The sequence below is a fragment of the Lonchura striata genome, chromosome 3 (assembly GCF_050655825.1).
Source record: "Lonchura striata isolate lonStrDom1 chromosome 3, ASM5065582v1, whole genome shotgun sequence".
NCBI classification, from domain to species: Eukaryota; Metazoa; Chordata; class Aves; order Passeriformes; family Estrildidae; genus Lonchura; species Lonchura striata.
Window position 1 is genome coordinate 77,466,623 of NC_140705.1, and position 25,511 is coordinate 77,492,133.

A 25,511-nucleotide genomic window follows, 5' to 3' on the forward strand; every position below is an offset into this window, starting at 1 on the left:
TTTCTTACAAAACATCAGACTGTATCATTTGTACAAGACTTTTCTGTGGATGACCATATCCTCCTCATTCTCCACAGGATGGCCCTGAGCACACCCTGCAAACATATGACTCCCAAAGAATGATGTCTGGCTCAGCAGCAGGCTGTCCCTGCTCTGTCAGCCTTTTCTGATCCTTTTTGTATCACTGTGTGAGCCTCAATATTTATCCACTTCCTCTTTTCATCCTTAATAAAATTGTTTTATTTGCACTTATCATCTACAAGCAGTTTAAAAACCATTAACAAAAAAGCCAGTAGCCTTGACATAAAAGAACGGATATATGTGTCTGAAAGAAGTAAAGCACAGATCCACATACCAGCTCAGTAAATAAATTTCCCACTTTTAGTTGGACTATACTAAATTATACCAGGTTAGTGATAAGGTGATCAGTACATCATCTGCTATACCTCCCCATTTAGTCCATGAGGAACATAATTAATGTACAGTTTACACTTCTCTTGCAAAAATTATTAAACACTAGTAAAAAAACATTACACTGTGATGTGTCGTACCACATCACTTGGGCACCTCCAGGATTCAATATTTTGCTGCAAATCACCACCATTTATTTAGACCCTTTCCATGTGTGAGACAATGCAAAAGAATTGTTCAGGTTGCAGGTATTTTGTCAAATTCTTTAATAATATTGAGAAATACCTGTATTTCAGTCATGCCATCATTACCATTGGCTACCAAATCAGTAATGTTAAAATTCAGTATGTCAGAGATTATTTAATATACGTATAAAGGTGTTATTGTTCATCAGCTCTCATCCCTTAACATTTGCTTAACTACTTTATTAATGAAAATGGACTTAGCATGTGCAGTTCCCATTACAGCTCCCCATGCTCTCCCATTTGTACTTGTAATTTTCAAAAATTACAAAAACATCATATCTTCTTTTCAGTTTCTGTTTCAGATTTCTACAGTCACAGCAGTCACTTTTATCTAATTGAAAGAAGATCACAAATTCATGGACTAATTTCAGGAACATTGCAGAAAATCTATTAGAGTAACTTATCACATACTGCAGTTTCAAACACTAATGATTCAGCATTGAACTCTTACAGTAAAAGCTTTAATAATCAAATCTAGGAAGTCTTATATATAATATATCATCTATTTAGTGTCAATGTGAAATCTAATTTGCATTAAAAGAACTATTGGTTACCAAAAAATTAATAATGATTAAAATAAATGTGTCTTAAAGTGCAGCCTTAAAAGGGTGAACTTAAATTGGTCTTTCAAGTTCAGCCTTCTATTTAATTTTGATTTTTCAGACCTAGAATCGTATTAAAACTTAAAAGTCAAGTACACAGGCAGCTGGTTTGGGTTTATTTGGAATTAATTTCTTTTGAGAAATATGGTGTTGCGCCTACTACCCCCTTGTTGTAAGGGGCAATCAATAGTCTGCAGAAGTCTCAGCTGCTGAGGCTTCAGTGCTCACCACTGGAAAATATAGCTCATTAGCTCTTAGCTATATTTGCTGCTTAGCTATGTAGCCTCTGCAGAGCTAATGAGTAAAAAGCAGTCAAGACTTATTTTAGCCATAAAGATCTGACTGAATGCACACAGTGTCATGCTGAGGAAGAAGACACCATCATTACCCAGCCACTTTTCCAAGTAGAGCCCCACTATAAAATACATCTATCCATCTGTCAATCTTCAAGTTTAAGAGTTTAGTTAAAAGTCTGAGCTTGTTTATCTTTGCCTTCTGTTAAGGAAGCAAACAGTCCATGTTTAAGGTTTAATGTTTGTAAACAAATGAGGAGAAAAGTACAAAAAACACCCTAAAAACTAAGACACTTACTCCAGTTTTCCCAACAACAAAATTTCTCTGGCAAATCAGCCTAAATATCAAGCAGCCTGAAACAAATCAACTAGAACTAATTTTTTTGCCATGTTAGTAACTGTACTTGCAAGTACTCATAGCATTTAGGAAGGCCATGTAGACGAACAAGACCAAAAAGCAGCAATGACCCCTTTTTAATTGCAGCAGCACTTGATTTGTCACATCGTGAAGATTATTTTGTGACCCATTGCTAACAGTGAGAAGGGGTGATTGCTGCCCTTGAGGAAGCCAGCAGGCACAGAGCAGCTCCCTCTCACTGCTCTGCTGTAGTGCCTCTTCCAGTCTTCCCTTCCACAGAGAGAACACCACGAGAAGAGAGCAGGACACAGTGTTCAATATGAACTGGTTGAAAGCTTCAGCAGTTTAACACAGTAAATATTTTTTCTCCCACTTCCCTTAGTGGCAGAAATCAATACAGTCGACTAATAGTAAGTCTCCTTCTTCAAATGTTCTAATGTAGGAATTTCAGAGAATTAACCTTCAAAATGTTTCTTCTTTGGCTTTCTTTATCTTTACAAGAAATGAACACAGTTCATGTCACTGTTCTTGTTTTTGTAAGTGATTGACAAGTGCTCCTTTTCTGCCTGCAGGCCAGGAGAAAATGTAATCTGCAGCTATTTTAAGATCATTAGTAAATGTTTGCAATTTAGAAGAGCAACTCCCAAAATAAATGCAGATATGCACATTCAAAAATAAGAGGATTGAAAGCCCAAAAGCTCCCACAAAGCTGATCAAAGTTACTTAAAGTGTGCAAATCTCAAAATATAAAAACATAAAAATTTTGACTTTTAAATGCTACTCCTCATAAAAGTTGCAGACAAAAAACCAAGTTCTGATTTTCTTAGAAAAAGGATAGTTTTTTTCCAAACAGGCAGAGGCTCAGTTTTAGCTGCTTTCTTTCTGAAATGTCTGTTAGCATAAAAAATGAGGGTGCTCTACACAATCCTTTTTGCTAAAATGAAAATAAAAACTTCCCTGACTGGTGGTTGAAGTAAATAGGAATTTATCAATTACTTTACATCCCAATGGACATGAAACCTCCAAAGTTTTATATTCCAGTTGAAGAAGAAATTATTTCTGCAACCCAGTCAGCAAGATCAAATATAAATGTAGGGCTTTTTAATCTTACCAAAATGTGACAAAAATCAAAAAAATTATAGCTTTGTGACTACAAGTTGTGAATGCAGAGGTCACAAACATTCCATTTAGAGAATCACAAATTATGAATGCTGCCTTTGCTTTCACAATGCTAATTGAAAATTTAGGAATCCTTGGGATGCTGGTGAACAGTTCCCAGTGCTGACAGCAGCAGCATCTGGAGGGCACAGAGGAACAGATGATGTCAAAAGACCTCCTTCAGCTAGACAAGCCCTATTTTCACACTTCCCCGAGGCACACCTTGCTCTCAAAGGTACTCTGAGCCCTCAGACAGTTCGTTAATATACCATGCTAAGCACAAATCCACTGGCTAAAGCTAGGACTTTTTTTCCTTTTTATGTCTCTCTATTTGGCAACTTCATCAACAAACACTTCCAAACAGACAGTGAGAGGAACTTGCAGCTGATGTGTTTGCTCTACTCCAGGAGGCAGGGTGAAGGACCACTGAGCTAGTGTTCTGTGCTCTGGCCCAAGCCCCAGTTTAGGCAGAGGGACAGACATGAGCTTTCATTAGAAAATAAAACAGTTTCTGAGTAGCACCTGAACGAGCTCACAGAGAAACTGCCCTCTGCCCTGGAGGCATTTGCCCTTCAAACACCTAGAGGGAGGATGGGGGCTGTGAGTGCTATCACACTTCATCTCCCCAGCTATATATAGCAGCCACAATGAGATGTGCTGCAGCCAGCCAAGAGATTGCACCCGTCCCTCCTGGCTGGGGCCATGCTCCAGGTTTTTCTCACCTGCCAGCTGCACACCACACCATGGCAATGCTAGCAAAAAGGTTGAACTGCACACCCTCACCAGTCCTCTGCCTCTCAGCCTCTCCCTTCTTTCTGCCCCTCTCCATTGAAAGCTTTTGGTGCTCCCACACGTCCCATGTGGCCCCACAGGTGAACTCTACCCTATGGGAGCCTCCCCCAGCACAGCCCACAGCATGGCCTGGCTGGGTTTCTCCTAGAGTGAGGCTTGCACGGGGAATGATCTGTTTTAGGAATGTGGCACAGAGTTTAGATACTCATCCGGAGTTTAAGAAGCAAATTAACTTTTTATTCTGCCAAATTTGTCTAGATCTTGCAGTACTTACTCAGGAAATTAACCTCAAACATTTGGCTTTAAGGGGAGTTTTGTCTTAGGAGGCAAAAAATACCAAACACCTTAACCCTAAGATGCAAAAATTAATTTTTCTTTTAAATTATCATGAGATTTCCGGTTGGTTTCAATGTGTATTTACCCTTCTGCTTCCAGTCACAACCTGGAGCCTCAAATGTTGAAAAATATCTAAGAAAAACAGAAGAGATAAAGAAAACAGAAAAAGATCTCAAGCGCTGGGCAAACATGACAAAACCTCATTTTATTCCTGGATTTTTAAACAAAAGCATGCTCTCTCATCCTTCTGTAAGAAATGTGTATGCTACGTAAACAAGAAAAGCATGTGCAATGCCACATATACAAAAAGTTCTCTCTTTTGACTATATTAAGAGCCTGTTTAGTTTGAAATACCTATAGCCAGCAAGTGCTGCCAGTGGTGTATATCTACCTGTGCACAAAGGAGAGGGTCAGTGCACATGCTCTTTGTTACATGTTGCGGCTCTTAGGAAAAAGCCATCCACTTTCTCTCCAGCAGCAACAAGCTCCACAGCCATCTAAGTGTGTATGGTAGGAATGTAAATGCCTACTTCCCACCATAGCCAAGAGATACCAGTTTATTTCTGGCTCATCTAACTCTTCAGTCTGCTGTGTCCCTGAGGATAATTAGTCCTGAACTCAGGGAAACTATTTATCTTACATTGGCTATAGTCTATCAAATACTTCTTCACACAAAAACTCATTTAAAAGGATAAGAAACACTCACTGAGGAACTGAATATATTTTTCACTCTTCTAGTCATTTCCAGCAGGTGACATATCTGAAATCACAAAGCCTCCCCTTGGTAACTAGGTAAGAGTAAATTAGCATCATTTTAAACTGGGGAAGCTGCACCACAACAGCCTCTGAGGAGCAAGTTCTATTTGTTGTTAACAAATCTGATTTGCTCAGTTTTGCCTCCCCACAAATATTACACTGTAGTATATACAGGGGAAGGTGTTTTACAGGGCAAGCCTCCATCATCACTGGAAACAGGCATGGTTTTTTTCTCCCCTGGAGAGGAAAAATAAACATGACAGTTTGCAGCTACCACAGGTAGTGGCTGCAAAGTAAACACTCTCACCAGAAGTTCCCCCCAAGGCTCTCTGAAATATTCCAAAACTAGCAACATCCAAATGCATCTCCCAATGGATCAAAGTACAATTTTCTTTCACTTGATAGAAGGCTCTCAGTGGTTGCTAAGAGGTTGCAGTTAGAGTCCTTTTGCTTCCACTACTTGCAGAAAGAAATACTCTTTGAGGTTTTTCCTGACGCAGTGATTATCCATGCCACCAGAGCTTTATTTTGGCCAGAGATACCCGCAGCGTTTTTCTGGGAGGACAAACATCTTTTTCAGACCCCATTAGAGGAGGAAGCTCAGCTGTTACAGAAGTTTGACCAGCCTCTGACCATGTACATAGAAGTGTGCTGATCCAGCAAAAAGGACTAGGACTGTAAAGAGGATGAACCCATCTAGAGGTAAGTTCTAGGTATAAAACTACAGGCATGTCCTGATTTCCATACTTGGAAAAATAAAGTACCTCTGATACATTTTAAAATTAAAGGAGTTAAAGAATTGCAGAGTTAAAGGACTGGCACGGCTACGTCTGCCTGGGTCTTCTCCTGCATGCAGACACAGCCCCTGCACACTAAATTCTTCTAAATGAGAAATTAGATCAAAGCCCTTCACAGATATTGGTGGAAGACTGTGTCCTCTGGACTGTGCAGAAGAAGCACTTGCTCCTTACAAATAATGCAAGGTAAATCTGAAAGCCTTGCATGGTTTTCAGCACTTACTAAGGAAAAATTCATAATTAAGGACTGAATAATGGTATGGAGCTAAGACATGTTCCTACCAATCCATCAGGCTAACTGGCCCTGATATGCTGTCTGGATAATAAATGTCACTTAGTGCTCATTAACCTGTCCTTTATGAAAACCTATGTAGAGAGGGCAGAAATAAAAATTATGCAAAGCAGTGCATAAAGCTGACACCACCCTGGACTCCTTGGCACAGGTAGGCAACATGTTGGCTCCATGGGAGTTTGCCCTTGTTTTGCTGTGGACACAAGGATTTCCACTCTTAAACAGCAAATCAGCTGCAAGACCCCATTTCCAGCCTGTTGTGACCAACTGGAGAACACAGTGGTTTTAGTATTCATGTTGACCTAATATAGACAGATATGCACACACAATACCTCTAGTTTTTATATACCAAATTCCCATTAATCCCCATGGAAATTATTCCAAAATATGAATTCTTTATGGGCAAAGCTCTTGCCCTGCCTCTGATTTTAGGAGCTAATCCCTGCTCCTTCCTGTTGGCTGTTTGTGAATTCATGAATTAAGGAGGCCATTAAAAGATGCAGACTGGGAAAAAAAGGCAAACAAAACACAGAGAAATTAGAAAACTGTTGATTACACTTTTTACATGACATTTCTTCACCTTAGGCAGGGTGAAAATTTGTCTTCCTCTTGTTTGCACAGCAAGGAGCAGTTGCTTCTTTTCAAAGGGATTACCATCCTGCCACCATGACCAAAACCTGAATCCTAGTTTGGTTTTGTTTCCATCTTTATAATGAAAATTTTCCATTGGTATCTGTCCTCATTAAGGGCTGGATAAGGATAGAGGGCCAGGATGTTCTCTCTGCAACATGATGATCAGCTCAGAAGTCCCACAAACACAGAACCACTTTGGCTGAGGGGAAAGACAAACTTCAGGTGGAACCGTGGGGAAGAACAGAAAAAATTTCTAAATGGCTTTGCCACTGGAGAGACCCTAATGCAAAACCCAGACCTTAGGTACCTGGACACCTCAGAAGATGTAAGTTTATGGTGTCTCTGTCCCTCAATTTCACTATTTTTCCTGTACTGTAAAAGGCCTTTCTGTCCCAAAGCCACAGTGACAGGACTTCATTAATTGAGGTCTGTTGAAGGGCTGTAATGAAGACAAACGTGTTAAGTTGACAATTATTATACTTACACACATGTTAAGCTATTAACAGGACAGGAGCTAGGAAGACCTGGCATAACCATGTTGAACTTATCGTGCTTCTCAGAGCACAGTGAAGTCAACACATTCAACAAGGCATGTCTCCCTAGAGGCAAGAATAGGCTTGCATTAAATGTCATATTTATCTAGACTTCACCATGAACTTAATCATAGTGAGGGAGAAACAGGCCCACAAGAAAACATCAAAGGCTTGAACAATTACAATATATTAGACTCTTTAACAATATTGAAACCTCCTATGCTAAAGTTTTTCTACATTTTATTCAATTCTCTTTAACCTCCTGGGAATCTGAGATCAGGAAAACAAAAGGATGAAGCATCTGCCTTCTGCAGCCTTCTGCAGTGTGCACATGAACACAAGGACAAATATTGTCAGATGCACTTGACAGCTGTAAAAGAAACAGATTCTTTCCAGTCAACTCCTAGGTAAGGAAAAGAAAACAGCTGCCCCTGGGTCATAGGCAAGGTAGAAGTCATGCTCTCAGAAAGTCCCCTAGGCTGAATTTCAGCAAATATCTCCTTCATGCGTGAGGTGAGCTTTTCCGTTTTCCAACAGAAACTGAGAGCAAAGCAAATGGATAGGACCTTTTAAAACAAAATGTGTGGGCACAGGCATTAGTGTCCTGCTTTTGAAACTGGGCAGATGAAGAAGAAGGCTAGATGAGATCTGGGACTAGGTTTTGCAAAAATAAAGTGACTGTTTGGAGGCTGTCAAAGGTATGTAACATGGCCTCAGGGGAGGGAGTAAAAAGTGGTAAACTTTGCACATTTTGGCTTAAAATAATCCAGGGCTCATCTGAGGCCCTGCATAATCTAAAACCATAAATTTCCTGGAGACAGGTCATATATAGTTACATGAAAAAAAGTGCATAGCACACTAAGTACCTGGGAACTTCCTTTGAAACATATACATAATAGACATGCCTCTGCTAAAATCTTTACACTGACCTATCCTGACCCTTGTACATGCATTCTATGAAATGTCTGACACTTGCTTTAGATCACAGCAATTTTTAAATTTCTTACTACAATTCCTCCATGTGAACATGTCATTACCAGCAATAAAGACTTTGCAAAGATGAACAAGGTGGAAGCTCTCTTGATTGCACATAGAGGTAAAGAATTTGTAATATATTTAATAATTGTTTTAAAAAGCAAACAAATGCATTACAGTATCTTTGAGTGCATGTGCCTAAAGCAAAATACATTCAAGGAAAAGCTGTTGAATAAGAAAATTACGCTTTTCAAATTTGTTTCTAACTTAATTAAGGCTTACCTTTTTCTTTCAGTTTTCACAAGAAGAATATATTTTTAATTATTGTATATATTATATATATATATATATATATAAAGTATATATATATATAAAGTATATATATATATATATATATATATATATATATATATATAGTATATATATATGTATATATATATATATATATATACATACTTTTTATATTTTAGCCTGAGTATGAAAGAACCTGAGTATGAACTATCTGGATCAGGGAAAAGTAATTTAAAGCAACTTGAACATGCTCATCTGAAGGAGAAAGAACATGAAATTTACAATCAAACTTCAGCAGTTCTTGAAACTACCATCTCCTGCGGATGGTCCACAGCACTCAGGAGGCCTGAGGAGAGGGATCTGCACTTGCATGAAGAACAGAACTCTGCCCTCTAATTGGCAGCATGGAGAGTCACACACATACATTTTCCTGAAAGTTTTTTTCTCTTCTCTTGTACCCCTTCTCATAAATTAAGTTAGAGTTTTCTGGAGAGCCAAAGCCAGAGCATGTAGAAATTCAAAGATTTGTACACCACAAAACCTTCTCTACTACAGGAATTTCCACCATCTTTTCCTCTGAGTTTTCCTTCTCCCTGCCTAATCTGTACTCACTGAAAAATAAATAAATAAATAGGTAAATAAGCAAATAAGCAAGACTATTCAGCCACTTAGTAAGGTTTGGTGTTGATACTTAGAGCAGCTGCTGAGATAAGGCTGCATTTAACAAAAACAAGAGACCAAAAATTTGAAAATATCCAAGTATCTTTGTTCAATCAAACACACAAATGCCCAGTAGGTTACCAGAATTGCACCTCACCATCCAGTCACAGCACACCCTTTCTCCTCCTTTCATTCTGCACTGAAGAGTAACTGCCTGGTCAGAATTACTGGACTTCAGGTACTGAAAGTTTAAGATAAAAGTGAAAAGCATGTCTATCGGGAAAATATATTCTTTACTGAAGAACACATTTTAATTATAATAAATAATATTAAAACAGAGCTGGGTGAACATTCCCCACCATGAGCAGAAAATACAAAACTGCTGAATGACAACTGAATAAACAAAGTATAAGGATCGTAAATTGCAGTCAAAAAATCTTCTACTTTAAAGAATTAGTCCTTTAAAAAATCATTTAGCATCTGTTAACAAGAATAATGCAGTTTTCATGGCATGATGGAGCAGAACGTAGAAGGACATGACCACACAGTGCAAGGCAATCTTCACTTTTTAGGCATTGCAGAATTTCTCAGAATTGACTCATTATACAAATTAACTCTTTGTAATCAATATTGCACTGTGAATGTAGGCTTTCTTCACATATTTAAAATTTAGTTAGAATTTCATTTGAGAAAAGAGTGCTTCTGTCTGCCAAGCTCAACTTGTTAGTCTTATCCAGGTCTTTAATTGTAACTTTTTAATCTATAGATGATAAAGGCTGATGATATGAGTTGCATTGGCACTTGGCCTCACAAAATCAGCTGGGCTGCCGTGGGTTTAACATATAATTCTCACCTCCCAGAAAAACTGAATCCCATGGGAAATAATGTTCCCTAAAATAACCTTAAGCTTCAAATAACCTACTTGTGGGAAAAGTCTTCTACTGCATTCTGCACCAAAGACAGAAAGGAACATGACTCTGAATCTTCTTGACTCTGAAGAAAAGGTCCATGACTGGTAGTATAATACACCTCTTCTCCTTGCCATACCTACAAACAAGCTGCAATTCTGCTGAATTAAAAGGCTTTTGAAATTAACACATGGTCCATACATGCAGAAATGTGGTAATTGAGGTGTACTGGCAGAGGGAGGTATAAATGGAGTGGAATGTTTGGAATGATATGTCAATATTCCCAATTAGACTGAATCTGAAAATCCAATGTGCTGGGTTTAGAGAAGCTGAGGTTTTTTATTTTTAGTGAATAAATCTTGTTCTTGGGACTCAGGTGGTTGATCCTAATCCTAGATCTAACACTGCTTCAAAATGGGAGTTTAGGCAAGTCACTTAACTAATTTTATTTTGCATCAGAAATGACAAGCACTCCTTCTTTCAGCAGAACACTTAATGATGTCCCCAAGGAAACACACCAATGTTTTTACTTACTTGATTTAATTCTGTGATACAATGGAAGACCAAAGGGATTTCCCAAAGTTGCCTTTATGGATCAGAGGTAGCTCTGTGGGAAGAGGACAAGCAATTTCAGAAAAGGTCTGTTCTAGGTGGCCTCACAAGGGTATTAGTCACACTGATGACTCAGAAAAGGTAACTCTGATTAAAGCTATTGGCAGCCAAACAAAATATGAGTAAGGCCAGTTTCTGAGCACTTTACCATATAGCATTGCTAATGGCTTCTACTTTATATTAAAAGTTGCTACTCAGCAGGAAGTGATACACTGGAGACGATGTCAGAAAGTTTTTTAGTGGCTAGCAACCCAACAGCAACGTTATGCTACATACAAATAATTCAATGTAGTTTTAACCATCTTTTTTAATGGCTGAGATAGCTCTCCAGACATCAGGCTCATAAAAATGACATGGTGCAATTTTACAAGCCTGAGCAATTGACAGGCTTGCAGAATACAACTATTGATAAAATGATTTTAATTCAAGGTAATCCAGCTGCTGTCTCAGCCAGTTCAGTCTCAATCTCTGCACAAAATCATGAAACTTGTAACCTTTATGCTTCCAACAGCCCTATCTAAATCCAAATACCTCTTCCACTCTCCATTCTCCTCCCTATTACCCATACACCAGATCTTTGACTTTCCTGGCAATCATCAAAATAAACAAACTGAACAAATAAACAATTAATCATAAAGAGCAGCACATAGATGGATCTCATTAAAGCTCCTTCTATGAGTGACAGGTTATCTGCTTAACTGAATACAGTTTATCAAGTGCCTTTCAAAGAGACATTTCAATATCTTGGCCAGATCTTCCTCATCTCTGCCCTGCCCTCTTTGAAGAAGGAGTAGAAGGAGTATGAGGAGAGAGGGTTGTAGAGAGTAATAAGAAGAAAATGGCAAGACAGTACTAGCACATGAATTTTCCAGGATTTCCTTTAATCCTTGGCAATAGATTGCAGGCACTGTGTTTGTGTAGGAATAAGATTGTGTCAGTTTGATGATGTCCTGGCAATGGACAGTAATAACAGATCCCCACTTAATTCCTTCAGATTTGTCAAAAACTCCAAATATAATTTTACTGGGTGGCTCTGCTGACATCTGGGAGCTGCAGGAGCAGGGAGAAGTAGTGACTCATCAACTGCCCAGGGAGATCTGCATCGTACAGTAGTAGCAAGGAGTGCCAAGTACAGTGTGTGCTCCACAGTGTGAGGCAAGCATGGAGCAGTTACTGATGAAAGCTGGTCAGACAGAGGTGAAAACCACTGACTGCCAAAACCAGCTTACCTCATTTAAGGGGGATGAGAGCAAATCTTTTTAGTGTCTTGCTTTTATAAGCTGCAAAGTGTGTCAGACATCAGTGGACCGGGCAGATTTGACCAGTGCAGGAAAGAAGGAATTATAGGTTTATGATGTTGCCAACACCATCACTAAGATAATAAAAATGCTGCTTCAACACATTTTTAAGGTCACTGTGCATGAAGAAAAAAAATTACAAACATATTGAATTATTGTGAAGAGTGCAATATGTTGGTACTCATCAGTGAGCTTCAGCTCTAATGGTATATTGGACCCATGTTCAGGACATGCAAGAACTGTGATTATAGTACACTTCAGACAGGCTGGACCGTGAAAAATGCTAAGGCACATTGGAGGATTATCCCTAAAAGGTGGTAACACTAGTCCAAAGACATCAAGTACAGTCTCTTAACTATCAGCTGAGTCCCTGTGGACTCAGCAGAAGCGAAACAAACTTGACTGAAATGTGAGCTGTAACTTCACAACTGAAGACATAGCCAAATAGACACAAGTCTCAGGTACAAGTAGTTGTAAGAAAAACAAGTTACTGGACATTATTTGAAATCATGTCTCATGGGAGAGAAGCAATACATTTTATACTGTAGCACTGACCAGGTGCGAAAAATATAAGGTAGAGGGAGAAGTCAAGGCCTCCAGTATATTTCAAGTGCTTTCAGTAATGAAGTAATTGTGTCTAGACAGATCCCTGCAACACCTGTCTTCTGCATTGCCTCATCCCCAGGGATCACATTGAAGTCCAAAGATCTCCCAGTCGAGGTGTGAGACAGCTGTGTACCCAGGTGTGGGGCCTTGGTCCACACAAAGGCATCAATTTTGGGGGGGGTGGGAGGGGGTTAGTGCAAAATGCTGCCCTTAGGTGGGAGAATGTGGGAGGGACTGGCTGGCATAGCAGCAATGCACAAAGGAATGTGCAAACAGGAGAAAGAGCCCTTGGGCCGACTTGGGATGGGGTTCTGCAGTGGCTGTATTAGTAGGGTGTGAGAAATGGTCCATCTCCTCCCTGCAGCACTGCCCCAGGCTTGATATCCTCCCCAGAGAAACAGCTGGGTCCACTTTCATGCCTCAATAAAGACACGGGCCAAAACAAGGGAATTGAAATGTGATAAGGTGAACAGTCTAGAAACAGTGGCCTGTGAGAAGAAGGAGGGGAATGGAGGTTGTTTTGCATAGGGAAGAGATGACCTAGGAAGGACATAATAATGCTTTTCTAGAGGCTGCTGCTAAGAGCCAGCAAATAAATGTTTGTCTTCTCTGTGGAGGGTAGGATAAGGACAAGAAATAATAAGCTTAGGCTGCCGAAAGACAGACTTAGTTCAGACATTAGGAAAACCTTCTGGTGATAGGATAGTTAAGCACTAGGAAGGTGCAAGGCTGCAATCTCTTCACCCCGGAAGAAAATTTAAGTCTAGCTTGGACAAACAATGGCACAGAAATCCTATCTCAGAAAGGGGCATGAGCCAAATGGTATTAACAGACCCTTTCCAGATCTACTTTTCCCTGATTCTCTTTCCTAAACACAGAATCCAGCTGTGACCCTCTGGAGCAGCCCAAGTAAAGTACAGCATTGTTTAGATGTTTCCTGAATGAGTTTTCTGAAAAGAAAACAACTACAACACTCTAAATATCCTAATGCTGCAATATCTTATGGCTTTGTCTTCAATTTTACTGTAATTGACCCATTTCTTAAAACTCTGTCTCCTTGAGTCAGGCAGATTCATGAAAGCTAAGTTTAAATAAGCAAAAATCTGTCTAAATTTATGTTGCAGGGAAAAAAAGTCCAAATAAATTAAAAGCATGACAGAGAAGTACTTCCAGCAGCTATAAACCCACAAGAGATGTGAAATACATTATTTAGCTTAAAAATCAAAAATCAGTTGATTAAAAAAAATCTTATGATTGGGATTGATCCATCATTAGTGCTCATTAATACTTAATGTTTTTCATGGCCATACTCTAAGTCAAGTCTAGGCATGAAGTTAGCAAAAAAGGAAATCCTGTTGCTTAAGGAAAGATTCAGAAACCAAATGTCCCTCCCAGAGAGTAACATAGTCCTAGGGATATGGAAACCCCCTTTTCAGTTTGAAATTGGGAAGTACTCAAAGAAGCCTGCTGCTGAGCAAAAAAAAAAAACAAAAAAAAAAAAAAAAGAAAAAAAAGGAAAAAAAAAAGACCAAAAAAAGCCAACCAACCAACAAGACCAAAACAAACAAACAAACAAACAAAAACATAAAACAAAAAAAAAACCACCAAAACAAAACCAAACAAAAAAAAAAATAAAAGGCCAAAAATATTTTGTTGTCAAAAAAATGAAACTAAGAAAGTGTGTGTGTGTGTGCGTGTGTGTGTGTGTGTGTGGTACTGCTATGAGAATGCCTACATGTGTAGGCATTCCAGCAAAGGAAACCTCTGAGCCACAAATTCTTGGTGACTGTGAAAATTTTTGGGAGAACATATTACCCTGCATTTCCCTTTCGTTCATGGTAGCCCCCAGGACTTATGGGTCACTGTAGAAGACAATATATCAGGTTATACTCTTAATCTGACCACAGAAAGATGGTCTTAGTTTTTTTTTTTTTTTTTTTGTGGTCCTGATGAGCTGCAGTACACAGGCAGAGCTGCATGAGGAAATTTTATATCTGTTCTCTGAATAGCACACTGCCTTTTCCAGGGCTGTCAATCACATCCTGGCAATAAATTCTCAAAATAAAAACTTTTAATATAAATAAAATGCACAAATAAAACTGATAGTGGAGCATTAGCTGAGTGCAGGAATGTAATGATACTTATCATAAAAATCAGTGCAGTGTGAGTTTTCATCTGACCTGTCATCACTCTGCAATCTTTTTCATTATCATAAATCAAAAAGCATTGTTTGGTTTAAATCACTTGCTGCTTAAAGATGAATCACCTTCAATTTCCTCAGTTTTGCTTATGGCAAAAAGGGAAAAAAAGCTTTCAAAACTGCACAACAGTAAAAATTTCTGGTCTCACTTTGCATACAAAAAAAAGAAAAAACTGAGAGAGCTCTAAAACTTAATCTAGCAAGCGACATAAAATGAAACAGAACTGTGATTTAGGAAAACAATTCTCCATCTGCAGAGCTATTTATCTACCATTTGGTCCAGAGAGTTCAAATACAGCAGTCAGTGAAGAGGGATCCCAGGCTCCAATGACTTGAAGAAGATAGGCCCTCAAACATTGAATCTAGCTACAGGTGCTACAGCTTCTCTGTAACATCTGTCCCTGTGGATAAGAAAGCACTGAGCCTCCTACACTGGGCTGTGCAGACACCAGCTCTGTGGCTTTCAGAGTATCCTGTATGCTTATGACTGGCTCACCCAGGCCACCTCAGAGAGTTTGGCTGTGGGTCTCAGATTCAGTCAAAGAGAGAAGCGGAGAGTTTCTACCCAGGCAGAAGCCTGGGAAAGAGCTGGAGAAGAATGTAAATAATTCTTTATCTCTCTTATTTTTCACATTGTTTATAGTTAAGTTCTATCACTGTTTGTCAAGCACTTAGCACCAATGCTATGGATTGTTTTCACTTCAGGACCAATGGATTTGGTCCTTGCAGAGCTCTGTATAAAAGAGCAGTGTATTTTGAATAAACCAGAGTTTTACTCTCAGCAGCCTTCTGAGTCAGTCTTCTCATTCTCATCCTGCCTCGACAGCAACATTAGGCCAGTGACCTTTTCTCCTTCTGAGAAGCAGTCTTCCTCTTTCTTCATCCCACCACCTTGGCATTACATCCCATGCCCAAAAGTGCAATTAGATTCCTGCCACTTTTTCCAATGTCACGAGGAATAGGGTCATTTAAAAAGTCAGTTGACTAAACTGATGAGCCCAGTGGGCTGGAACAGCAGAACTGATCACAGCTTGGTGTAAGTCATACCCAGGGGGACAACGCAGAAGAAATATGCTGCACACAGTCATATCTAGGTTTGTTCTCTGAAGAAAACCCTCATAAGAAAAGAAACAATCAAAAATAAAACAGGGTTCATTTTTTATGTCTCCCATTAGCTGGAACCCTTGTGGCAATTCCCATCAATTTTGGATGTCTGGATACTAGCCAGGGAGCACTCAGCTTCCATATGCTTGGCAAAAAGAGCAACAGCAAGGATGCAATGCTGCTGTCAGGCAAGGCAGGTAAATCACTGCACAATTCTTCACAAAACCAATTTCTGAAAATTTCACCCTACTTTAAGAAACTGAAATTGGCCAAGTTTGGTAATAAGCCCCATAAGTCCCACAAGAAATCCTAAATCTCAAAACCTGCCTGATGGAGCTGGCTGTTTGTCCACTTAGCCATAATTTTTGACCCTTCTTTATGTCCATGAAGTAGAAATGGTTTCCTGCACAGAGAGTAGTTATTTGTTGTCCTTGGGAGCCAGTATAAGCTTAAAAGGCAGCAGGGTAGAGGCAGAGGAAGAAGGGTGGGGGCTAGACCCAAGTGCATCTGTGTTTGAACCTCAATTGTATTGCTATCTGTCTTTTGGGGAAGTCAAGTTTACCTCAGCCTCACATTCCTCTCTCTGTGTAAAAAAAAGACCCTATGCACAATTGTGGGAAAAGTGTGCAATTTGTTAAACATATAAAGTAGTAAAAGAGCAATTCATCTTGCTAATTTTGTCTGCCTGGAAGTTACTATCTGGTCTAACTATGTTCCTTCCACAGCTTATGGACAGAGAGAGCTTGGATAAATCACCTCCATTTTCTCCACTGATGGTGGAAGGAGGCCAGACACCTGGCCACATTTAGGCAAAATTAATCCCATGTTCATGTCCAGTTAAGGCCAAAAAACTTCTGTAGCTGTCACATCCCAGCCTCCTCTATTAGAAAGCTGAAGGATGTGTTCACAGTGAGCAGGCTTCTGGATTTGTCTTCCCAGAAACAAAATTCACCATTTCAGAAGCTCTCTTTTTCTTTACTTAGCACTTGATAACTTGAGACATTAGGATAACATCACTCACTGACTTTAATCTATCACTGCCACTATGTTGCCAGTTTGCTCCCTTCTGGCAGCACATCAGCCCCTGTGTAGTACACAGGTAGGATTTTTGATATGTGAGCATCCATTGCCTCAAATTCAAATAAGAATATTGTGGTAACATGCCCACATGTTTTAATGAATATTCCTGACTCTGAATAAACAACAAGCACAGACCTCACCCTTCACAATCTTTAACCAAAAGATAGGTGTGTCTTTTGGAAAAGGAATGAAGGGTTAGGGAAAGAGTATAACAGGCTGGACAAGCCCAGAGTCTCTCCTTGAGGTAACGGACCTCTAAAATCCTTTTCATCTACAGAAATATTGCAGAACATCCTCAAATTTAATATAAGCTGAACAGACATCAAAGAAGAATGGTTTGTGGTCATTATTGCCTGACATTGAATTCACATGTGAGTCACAAGGAACTTATACTGAGTTTTGAAGTCTGACCCATGCAGTCACAGGATTGTATTCTTTGCTTTACTCTTGGGTAGTATTTATTTCCTCAAAGTTGAAATTTTTCTTCATCATACAGCATGATAGCTGGTACTTCAAAAACCAGCTGCTGGTGAATCTGTAGAGCCCTTTGCCCTCGAAGTCCCTTGACTGAGCTAAAATTTTCTAATGTGTATATATTGCTTCCATTAACAGTAATAAACAGGAATTTCCATAATCAAACTTTTACACTCCTCTGGAACTATCAGCTGACTTTTCAGGGAGGAAACCGTGGCAAAAGAATTATGCAAAATCCTCAAAATCACAAAGTGAGTCAGACTCCAAGAGGAAAAAAAAAAAAAAAATAGCGGGGGGGGGGGGGGGGGAAGGAAGGAGGGGAAAACAAACCCTTTAGTTCTCCTATCTGTGCTTCTGCCCCAAGGCAAACCCTGTCTTTCACAGCTAGGGACCAATTCAGATACCATTTACACATAGATAATTCCACTGACACTTTCAGAGTTAGCCTTGATTTAAGGCACCATCTGTGAGATCAGATGCAGCACAAGACACTCTTATGACTGGAAAATACTTTATTGGCAAGGAGAAAATATATATGTATTCCTCCCTGCTCTCTGTTGCTAATCTTTGATGGCTACCTTTCTTTAAATGCTTTCAGTCAAACCTTGACTGAACCAGGATTGTTTTCACGTTTAAATAGCCTTGTTAATTGGGTTAGGTGTGATACATCTTCCAGGTCATGCAGCTCCTTTGGCATGCACTATGACCTTGTCAAGACTTCTCCTAGTGATTTTCTTTTCCATTTGATTGTTTTCTGCTTCTTGGTCATATAGTCATCATCTAGATTTTGTCATTTGCATTATATGTCCCATCTTCTCAGCAATAATAACAACCTGCCTGTGGGGAAAGAAAACCAAAAAAAACCCAACTGAAAACAAAACCCTGTATCCTCTACCTACTCATTTGATTACAGAAAAGCCACCAATTATACCTGGAGAATTTTAACAAAGCACTTACATCTTGCCAAATCATCAAGCGCTGCTCGTCTCTGGAAGATATGTATGAACATTACTGCCTGGCATCTGTGTTCATGCAGATATAATGCATGGAGACTGAAATAAATTGTTTACGAACATGCAAATAAAAAAAAAATTAAAAGAAGTGGGTTATACATAGAGTATTTTAAGCACTTCTCCACATCTATCCTGCCTCTCTTAAGGTATACTTGCAAAGTCACTGAAAGAAAGACTAATTTATTAACAAGTGTGAAATTAAACATTAAATCACTCCAGTGACCCCGTGAAAGATTTTGTTACACATGGTAGCCTACTCACTAAGTCACAGTTTAAATGAATTCCCCATGTTACCAGTTGATAAAACATTGGAGCTATTGCCATTTCCTCCCCACTTTGCCACAGGTGCCTGACTGAGATGTCCTCATCTCTGTCCCATCCCATGTTGCACATTCTAATGTGAATAGAGAAAAAACCCCACTTGCTTTGTACTAAACAACAACAAACTGTCTTTTTTCCCTCTGCTCTTCAGAGAGCAAAGGAAGTAAAATGTTAACAGCTTCACTCATGCTTTCCCCTCATCTTCTGAGGTAACTTTTCAAGGAAGATAAACTTCTGCATCATGCTCAGGCTGCTACCCAGGACCCCAATAGAGGACCAGGCTTGTTTGCTCCTCTGAGGACTGTGCAGCGACAGCAGTTGTGCTGGGGCTGCTTATGCTGCCAACAGAGTCAGCACAGGTGCTGTCACAGCGACCAAAACATCTGGGTCTGAGACCCAAAGCATCTGTGTTGTCTCTCTGGATACTGACATCAGTATCTGAGTTAAATTAAAAATACATGGCCATGCGTATTTGTAGGTACAACACATGTAATTTGTCCTCATGAGCATGTAGCATATGAAGCATTTGAAAAATACTAATTCTCATTTTAGATCTTACAGGGAAAATACAATGATCAAAAGTAATTAATTTGGATATAATTTTAGGGCAGTTGCTTAGACATCTGTGCTGCTGAAGTGGTAGGGAAAACTGATCTAAAAAGCACAAGACACCATACTATACTAAGGTAGCCATTTTTAGAGGAATACTCAGTTCCATTTTACATTGCACCTCCTCCTATCTTGAATGAGGCTTCTGTGGATTGGAAAACAGTTTTTTCTCTGTCTGTTCAGGCAATTTATTAGTTCTTGGTAGTACCTGAATTTTTTACTAACTATGGAATTATCATCAGTGATATAGCTGGTGTATAAGAAAAGATTATACAGCATAGGACTCCTTAGCTTGAAAAAGGAGATATATGATTGAGGAAAATCATGCAGAATGTCAAGAATGATTATCAAAAGTGCTTCTAAAAACTCAGCAGGGAATACTACTCACTAATCTTTGCAATGCAAAAGGTAGGAGTTGTCATAGAAATCATCAGGCTGCAAGATAAAAAGAAGCAAAAGAAGTACATTTTCACACAACCAAGTTAAACTGTGGAATTCATTGCCAACGGACACTGCAAAGACCAAAAGTACAAGCAGATTCAGGTGCTAATTATGAAAATTCATAGGAAAGAGACAGAAATTGAGGCTAAATACAAAGATGCGGACCTAACCTAAAGTTCAGGAAATTCATAAGCGTATCCAGGGATGAGGTTATGAATAAAGGACAGATACAGCCAGTGAGCAGACATCCACCTACATCTGCCACCAATGTATGCATCCTTCTCACTGGACACAGATGGTGTGAAACTGTTGGGGTCAGAGAAAGATAGCAAAAGAAAAACAGAGCCCTGGCTGGGTCCTGATTTCAGCTCTGGGTGTATTAATGCTTTTTCAGGTAAGGAACTGGTAATCTGAGCAAATGATTAATTGGCATAAACATCCAAATGTAAAGCTAAACTCTGCTTTAGCTATCCTAGCTAATCTCCCTGCCAGGAAAACAGGAACTATAAAAACTTTCTTCTCAGACCACACCAAGACCCTGACGTGTTTCTAATTCCAGCAGCTGGTATCAGCAAGTCACGTAACATGTCTGTACCACCTCTGGCCTATGCCTTTAGAACAGCTATTAATAGTGACTGCATAGGTGCCACTCTTGGCCATGAGCCCAAGACACTTCATCTTTATCAGCCCACGGATATAAGAGGTGGCAATTTCCATCAGTGATGTTCCATTTATCTATGAATGGAGAAAGCCAAAATTTGTCATGGAATTGGATCACAGAGGGAGGTGGGATACACAGGGCAGTAAGGTAAAAAAGAAAACATGAAGAAAAATTCAACAAATTCTCACCACACATATGACAGGCTGCTGTAGGTAAGAAAATATATAAGCTCCCCAGGGTTAATTATAAAGGAAATAGGAAACTCTCAGCAAAGTATTATCTCCAATTACTGCCATTAGTTGAATCAAGCTGTGTCTTCATGGGGGAGAATACAAGAAAGTCACAGTGCTCCTCTATCACTTTTGTCTCCACTCTGTGCTGCCCACCACCCTGCTGTGGCCACACACACTGCAGAAAGTAGCTGAAATCATCTGCTAGCACTCACAGTTCTGACAATTTTCCTGCATAACAGTCTGTGAGCATACTAGCTCAGGTTGTAGTAAATTCTACATTTGCCCATATATCCCTCTGAACACACAGAGTCCTTAGGTAGGTGTCAGAGCTACTTGAGAAGTCTGCAGCAGACCTCCCTGTCACTGCTTAGGAAAAAGCCAGGAGCAGCAGGGCAGAGCCATTTTTCTCAGGAGCACTAACACCAATGTGCCCTTATGCCCCAGACCTGGTTTGAGCATGCCACTGGAACACCAGATGGGAAAACACCTCCAACCTCCCCCAGCCTCATCCCATTCAATTTTAAGTTACTGAGCACCTGCAAACACCCAGCACCTGCTGCCCACCCAGCACAGCAAGCCCTGCCCTGGGGGAAGAAAGGGAAAGACGAAGATCTTCAAAATCTCTTGTGACTCTCAAACACTATGCTGGTACAGATACAGGGAAGAGTTGGGATGTACCACTGCCTCCATCCACTACCAATGCAACTGTGGCACTTCTTTTCCATTCCTAGTTTGGTTTTTGAGATTATACTCATTATTACTAGTGGCCTACATACAATATAGTATAGGACCCGAGTATTGGTCCTGAAGGTTCCTCCATAGAAGAGCAGTGGCTGCAAAACCAGGTCCTTTATTTTTTGCCTAACTCCACCAAACACAAGATGTAGGTGTCCAAGGCCTTACAACTAGTAAAATTTTCTTTTGGGATCATTTTATGGAAAATATCTTCTTTATGCTAGAAGTTTTGTAAAAGGTGATTAATCTCTTCTGAATAAGGATGGTCCCATCCATTAGAACATAATTCTTTGTGGTGTAAGTTTTCCCCAAATCTATCAGACTTACTGCACTTCAGGACAATATAATTTCTCCACTTCTGAATGAGTTTCTTCCTCTGTGGACATGTAGTTAAAAGACCTTAAATAGAGTGGACAAATCAAGAAGTATGTTATGATGTTTCTTTTACCTGTGTCAAAATACTCTAGCATGCCACACACAAGCTGACATTTACTTTCAAGTGGCTGAGACTGCGAAACTCCCAAACATTTTCTAATCTAGAGATCTGGTCTCTTTGGAAATGAGATCTGAGCACTCTCTTTTTCTCTTTCACTCAGCACAAGACAAAGGTAAAGTGTTCAGTATAGTCTCATTTCCCAAAACTATAAAGAAAGCAAGTTGCCAAATACATATCCCAACAGTATTTTCCAATCTCCATTCTTCCCCTTGTTCAGCCATCCCATTGGGTTACAGCCAGAGCTGGTATGAAAACCAAGCTCCCCCTGGCAAACACACCAGTGTGTTATCTTGTGTTTCAATGTCTGAGCTTGGGTGCCTTTTCCACTCTTCAGTAAGTGGTGCAAGGGATGGAAAATCCAGCAGCAGAACATGCACACTCCCCTTAACTCAGTGATTCTCCAAGTGACATTTGCTGCCTCACATGGACTCAACATGGGACAGAAGAGAGAGGCAGGCAGGCAGGCAGGAAGGAAGGAAGGAAGGAAGGAAGGAAGCTGCCTTTCCAATCCAATGACTGCAAGTAAAGTTTTGGTACTTCTAGGAGTCTCTCAAGCACATTATCCAGAGGGTTTTGAGAATCTGGGAGTTCCCGGTGAAGGTGGTTTTATATTATGTTTAGTGCCACAGGCAACTAGGGATTGTGTTTTGGCCCTCTGAGAACAGGGAGCTAGTTTCCATGTCTAATTGTGCTGCTCCTTGAGGCTCTCAGAGCAACTTCACTGCACAGAATCACTGAGCATTTACAAAGAGGCAAACAAGAGGACTGCTGGTGCCTGAAAAATGAGTTTCCATAATCTTCTGGATGATGCATCCATGCTTTATGTAAAGTCTTAAACAGCACACATCCCATCTTTGCCATGAGAAATAAAGCTATTTAATTTAAACTGTAAACTGTTGAACAGTTATTTAACTGTAAACCCCTTTTTTTTATATATATAACATTATGAAAAGAGGCATATAGTAGAAGCCTTCTGTTAGCATGACATAGAGTAATGAATCAGTTAGCGAGGAGATTTAGGTGGAAGCATTGATTCATGACATGAAAACAGGAACTGGGCTTTTTATAGCACCTCCCTGATGTAGTGGCACACCTGTCCCTTCCCAGCTCCTTTCAAAGCTGTTCCCACAGCACCACTCTTCCACCTCTTGCTTCTGCTGTTGGTTGAACATGGCATAATTTTGCAGAATTCAGGGGAATGGCACCATAGAAGTGGCTGCTGGAAACCCTCTGAAATTTAACTTGGGCTCAGGAAGAGTTTGTTCCACATTTCTTCCTTTCCACTGAAGTTTCAATGTGCAAATCCAATGCTTCTCACTTGACTCTGCACTGCTGGAGACACAATCTGTGACACAGAGAGATTTTGGCAGTAGAAATTAAAAGCTTCGAAAACACCACGTGCTTAAACATGTCAATATATACTGGGCACTAAGGATGGAAACTTGTCAAGGAGAAGCATTTCTCTGTGAGAGGAAGGCTGATCCACCCAAGAGGAAGAGGGAGAGGTGTCATCCCAATCTCCCTCCCACCCCTCTCAAAAAAGTATATCATGAGCACTCAGCAGACGTCAGTCACAGCAGAGCAGCAGGATCCACAGGCCCTTGTCCCTTCCACACCACCCACTATTTCTCCTGATTGGCAGCAAAGGACCTGATCTGGGGTGGCCTGACATGGCTGACAGCATGCAGAGCATTACTGGAGCTCCTGAGCAGAGCTGAAGAGCATCCAGCACTATGTATGGCAAAAGACATTGGATATTTTCTCTGATAATCCACATTAGTGGCAGGTTTCTTACCACACTCCCTAATCTCTATAACTGGTTTTCATTATTTCCCCATGTAGTATCCCATGTCTGTCCTCATCTGTTCATCTAGACACACAGTAAGCACTGAAGATTTTCCCTGTGTGCCTGATTTTGTCTATATGATGGATGCCAGAGCAGGCTGCAGCAGATGTTGTAACTGTGCTCCAGTGAGGGTACAAAGGCACCAGGGAGGACTTCTCAGGAGGTGGCAGGCAGGGCAAGAGCAGCCACAGCTCCTCTGTTGGGAAGGGCAAGGGAGAAGAGAGTCCTCAACCCAGCATGACAGGTTTAGGAGCAGCACCCTGATGCACACAGTCACCCCCATTTTCCCAGCCACCCCAGAGCATCAAGTGCCACAGCGCTTAAAGCAACAGTTTTACTGGCAAAACTTCCAGCACTGCAACTTAATCTGTGGGCTACAGGTGTAGTTTAGATTAAGCAGGAAAGTCTTCATGGATTAATGAAATACCAAGTGTTAAATCATGCCTCACCAGCTCTATTTTGATGTGGGTGGTGTGGTCGACACGTTGGAGGGAAGGGATGCTATCCAGAGGGACCTTGGCAGGTCTGAGAGATGGGCCTGTGCAAATCTCGTAAAATGCAACAAGGCCAAGGTCCTGCACCTGGATAAGGGCAATTCCAAGCACTAGTAGAGGCTGAGCAGGGAATTGGTTGAGAGCAGCCCTGAGGAGAAGAACTTGAGACTGTCTGTTGACAAGAAGCTCAGCACGACCTGGCAGACAGCACTTGCAGTATCTGCATGGTCAGCAGGGCAAGGGAGAGGATACTGACCCTCTGTTCTTGTGAGACCCCACCTGAAGTTCTGCATCCAGCCCTTGGGCCCCCAACATAAGAAGGATGTGACCTGCTGGAGCAAGTTCAGGGGATATGAAGATGATCAAAAAGCTGGAGCTCCTGTCTTATGAAGACAGGCTGAGCAAACTGAGATTGCTCAGCCTGGAGAACAGAAGGCTCCAAGATGACCTTACAGCAGCCTTACAGTACTTAAGGGGAGGCTACAAGAGAGCTGGAGAGTGACTTTTTACAAGGGTGTGTAGTGACAGGACAAGGGGAAATGGCTTTAAGCTAAAAGAGGGTAGAGTTAGATTAGATATCAGGAAGAAATTCTTCACTGTGAGGGTAGTGGGACACTGGAAGAGCTTGCCCATAGGTGTGGATGCCCCATCCCTGGAAATGTTCAATACCAGCTTGGATGGGGCTTTGAGCAACCTGGTCTGGTGGAAGGTGTCCCTGCCCATGGCACAGGGCTTGGAACTAGATGATTCTTTAAGATCCCTTTTGACCCAAACTATTCTGTGATTCTAGGATTGTATGATATGGACTTACTGCAAACTGTTAAACATGATATTTATCAGATTACTTCCTTATTAGAAAGATTAAAATTGTGCTTGTGAGACTTCATTTTTAAAACGTCACCTTTTCAGTTTACTAGGTTTCTTTCTGTGCCTAACACAAACAGTGGGTATTTAAAGTAATAACAAATAAGCTGCCAGCTGGGAGCACTCAGTAGCAGGCAGGACCTGCCCCAGGACAGGAGGCAGCCAGTCCAGGGACAGGCTACAGGCCCCTGTCCTGAGTACCACTGCTCCAGCCTTGCTCTGAATCTGCAGGCTGATGAGAAGAAACATCAGCATCTCCTTTGAAAACCAAATTTCCCAGTTCCAGCAGGATCAGCCTAATTCTTCCCAAAAATCCTTTGGCTGTGCCTTCTCGCTGGCAGTGTTTTGCTGAGGACATGGTGAAATGAGATCCGCCAACTGGTA

At 40.5% G+C, this 25,511-nt stretch overlaps 1 long non-coding RNA gene across 2 annotated transcripts in view; it reads right to left on the reverse strand.

Annotated features, from left to right (window-relative positions):
* Nucleotides 1–25,511, reverse strand: part of LOC110477926 (uncharacterized) — a 306,989-nt gene that overhangs the window by 236,293 nt on the left and 45,185 nt on the right. For both annotated transcript variants that reach the window (XR_014954352.1, XR_014954350.1), the window contains one exon: nt 10,575–10,647. This is a non-coding gene — a long non-coding RNA (uncharacterized LOC110477926). The remainder of the gene's footprint in view (nt 1–10,574; nt 10,648–25,511) is intronic.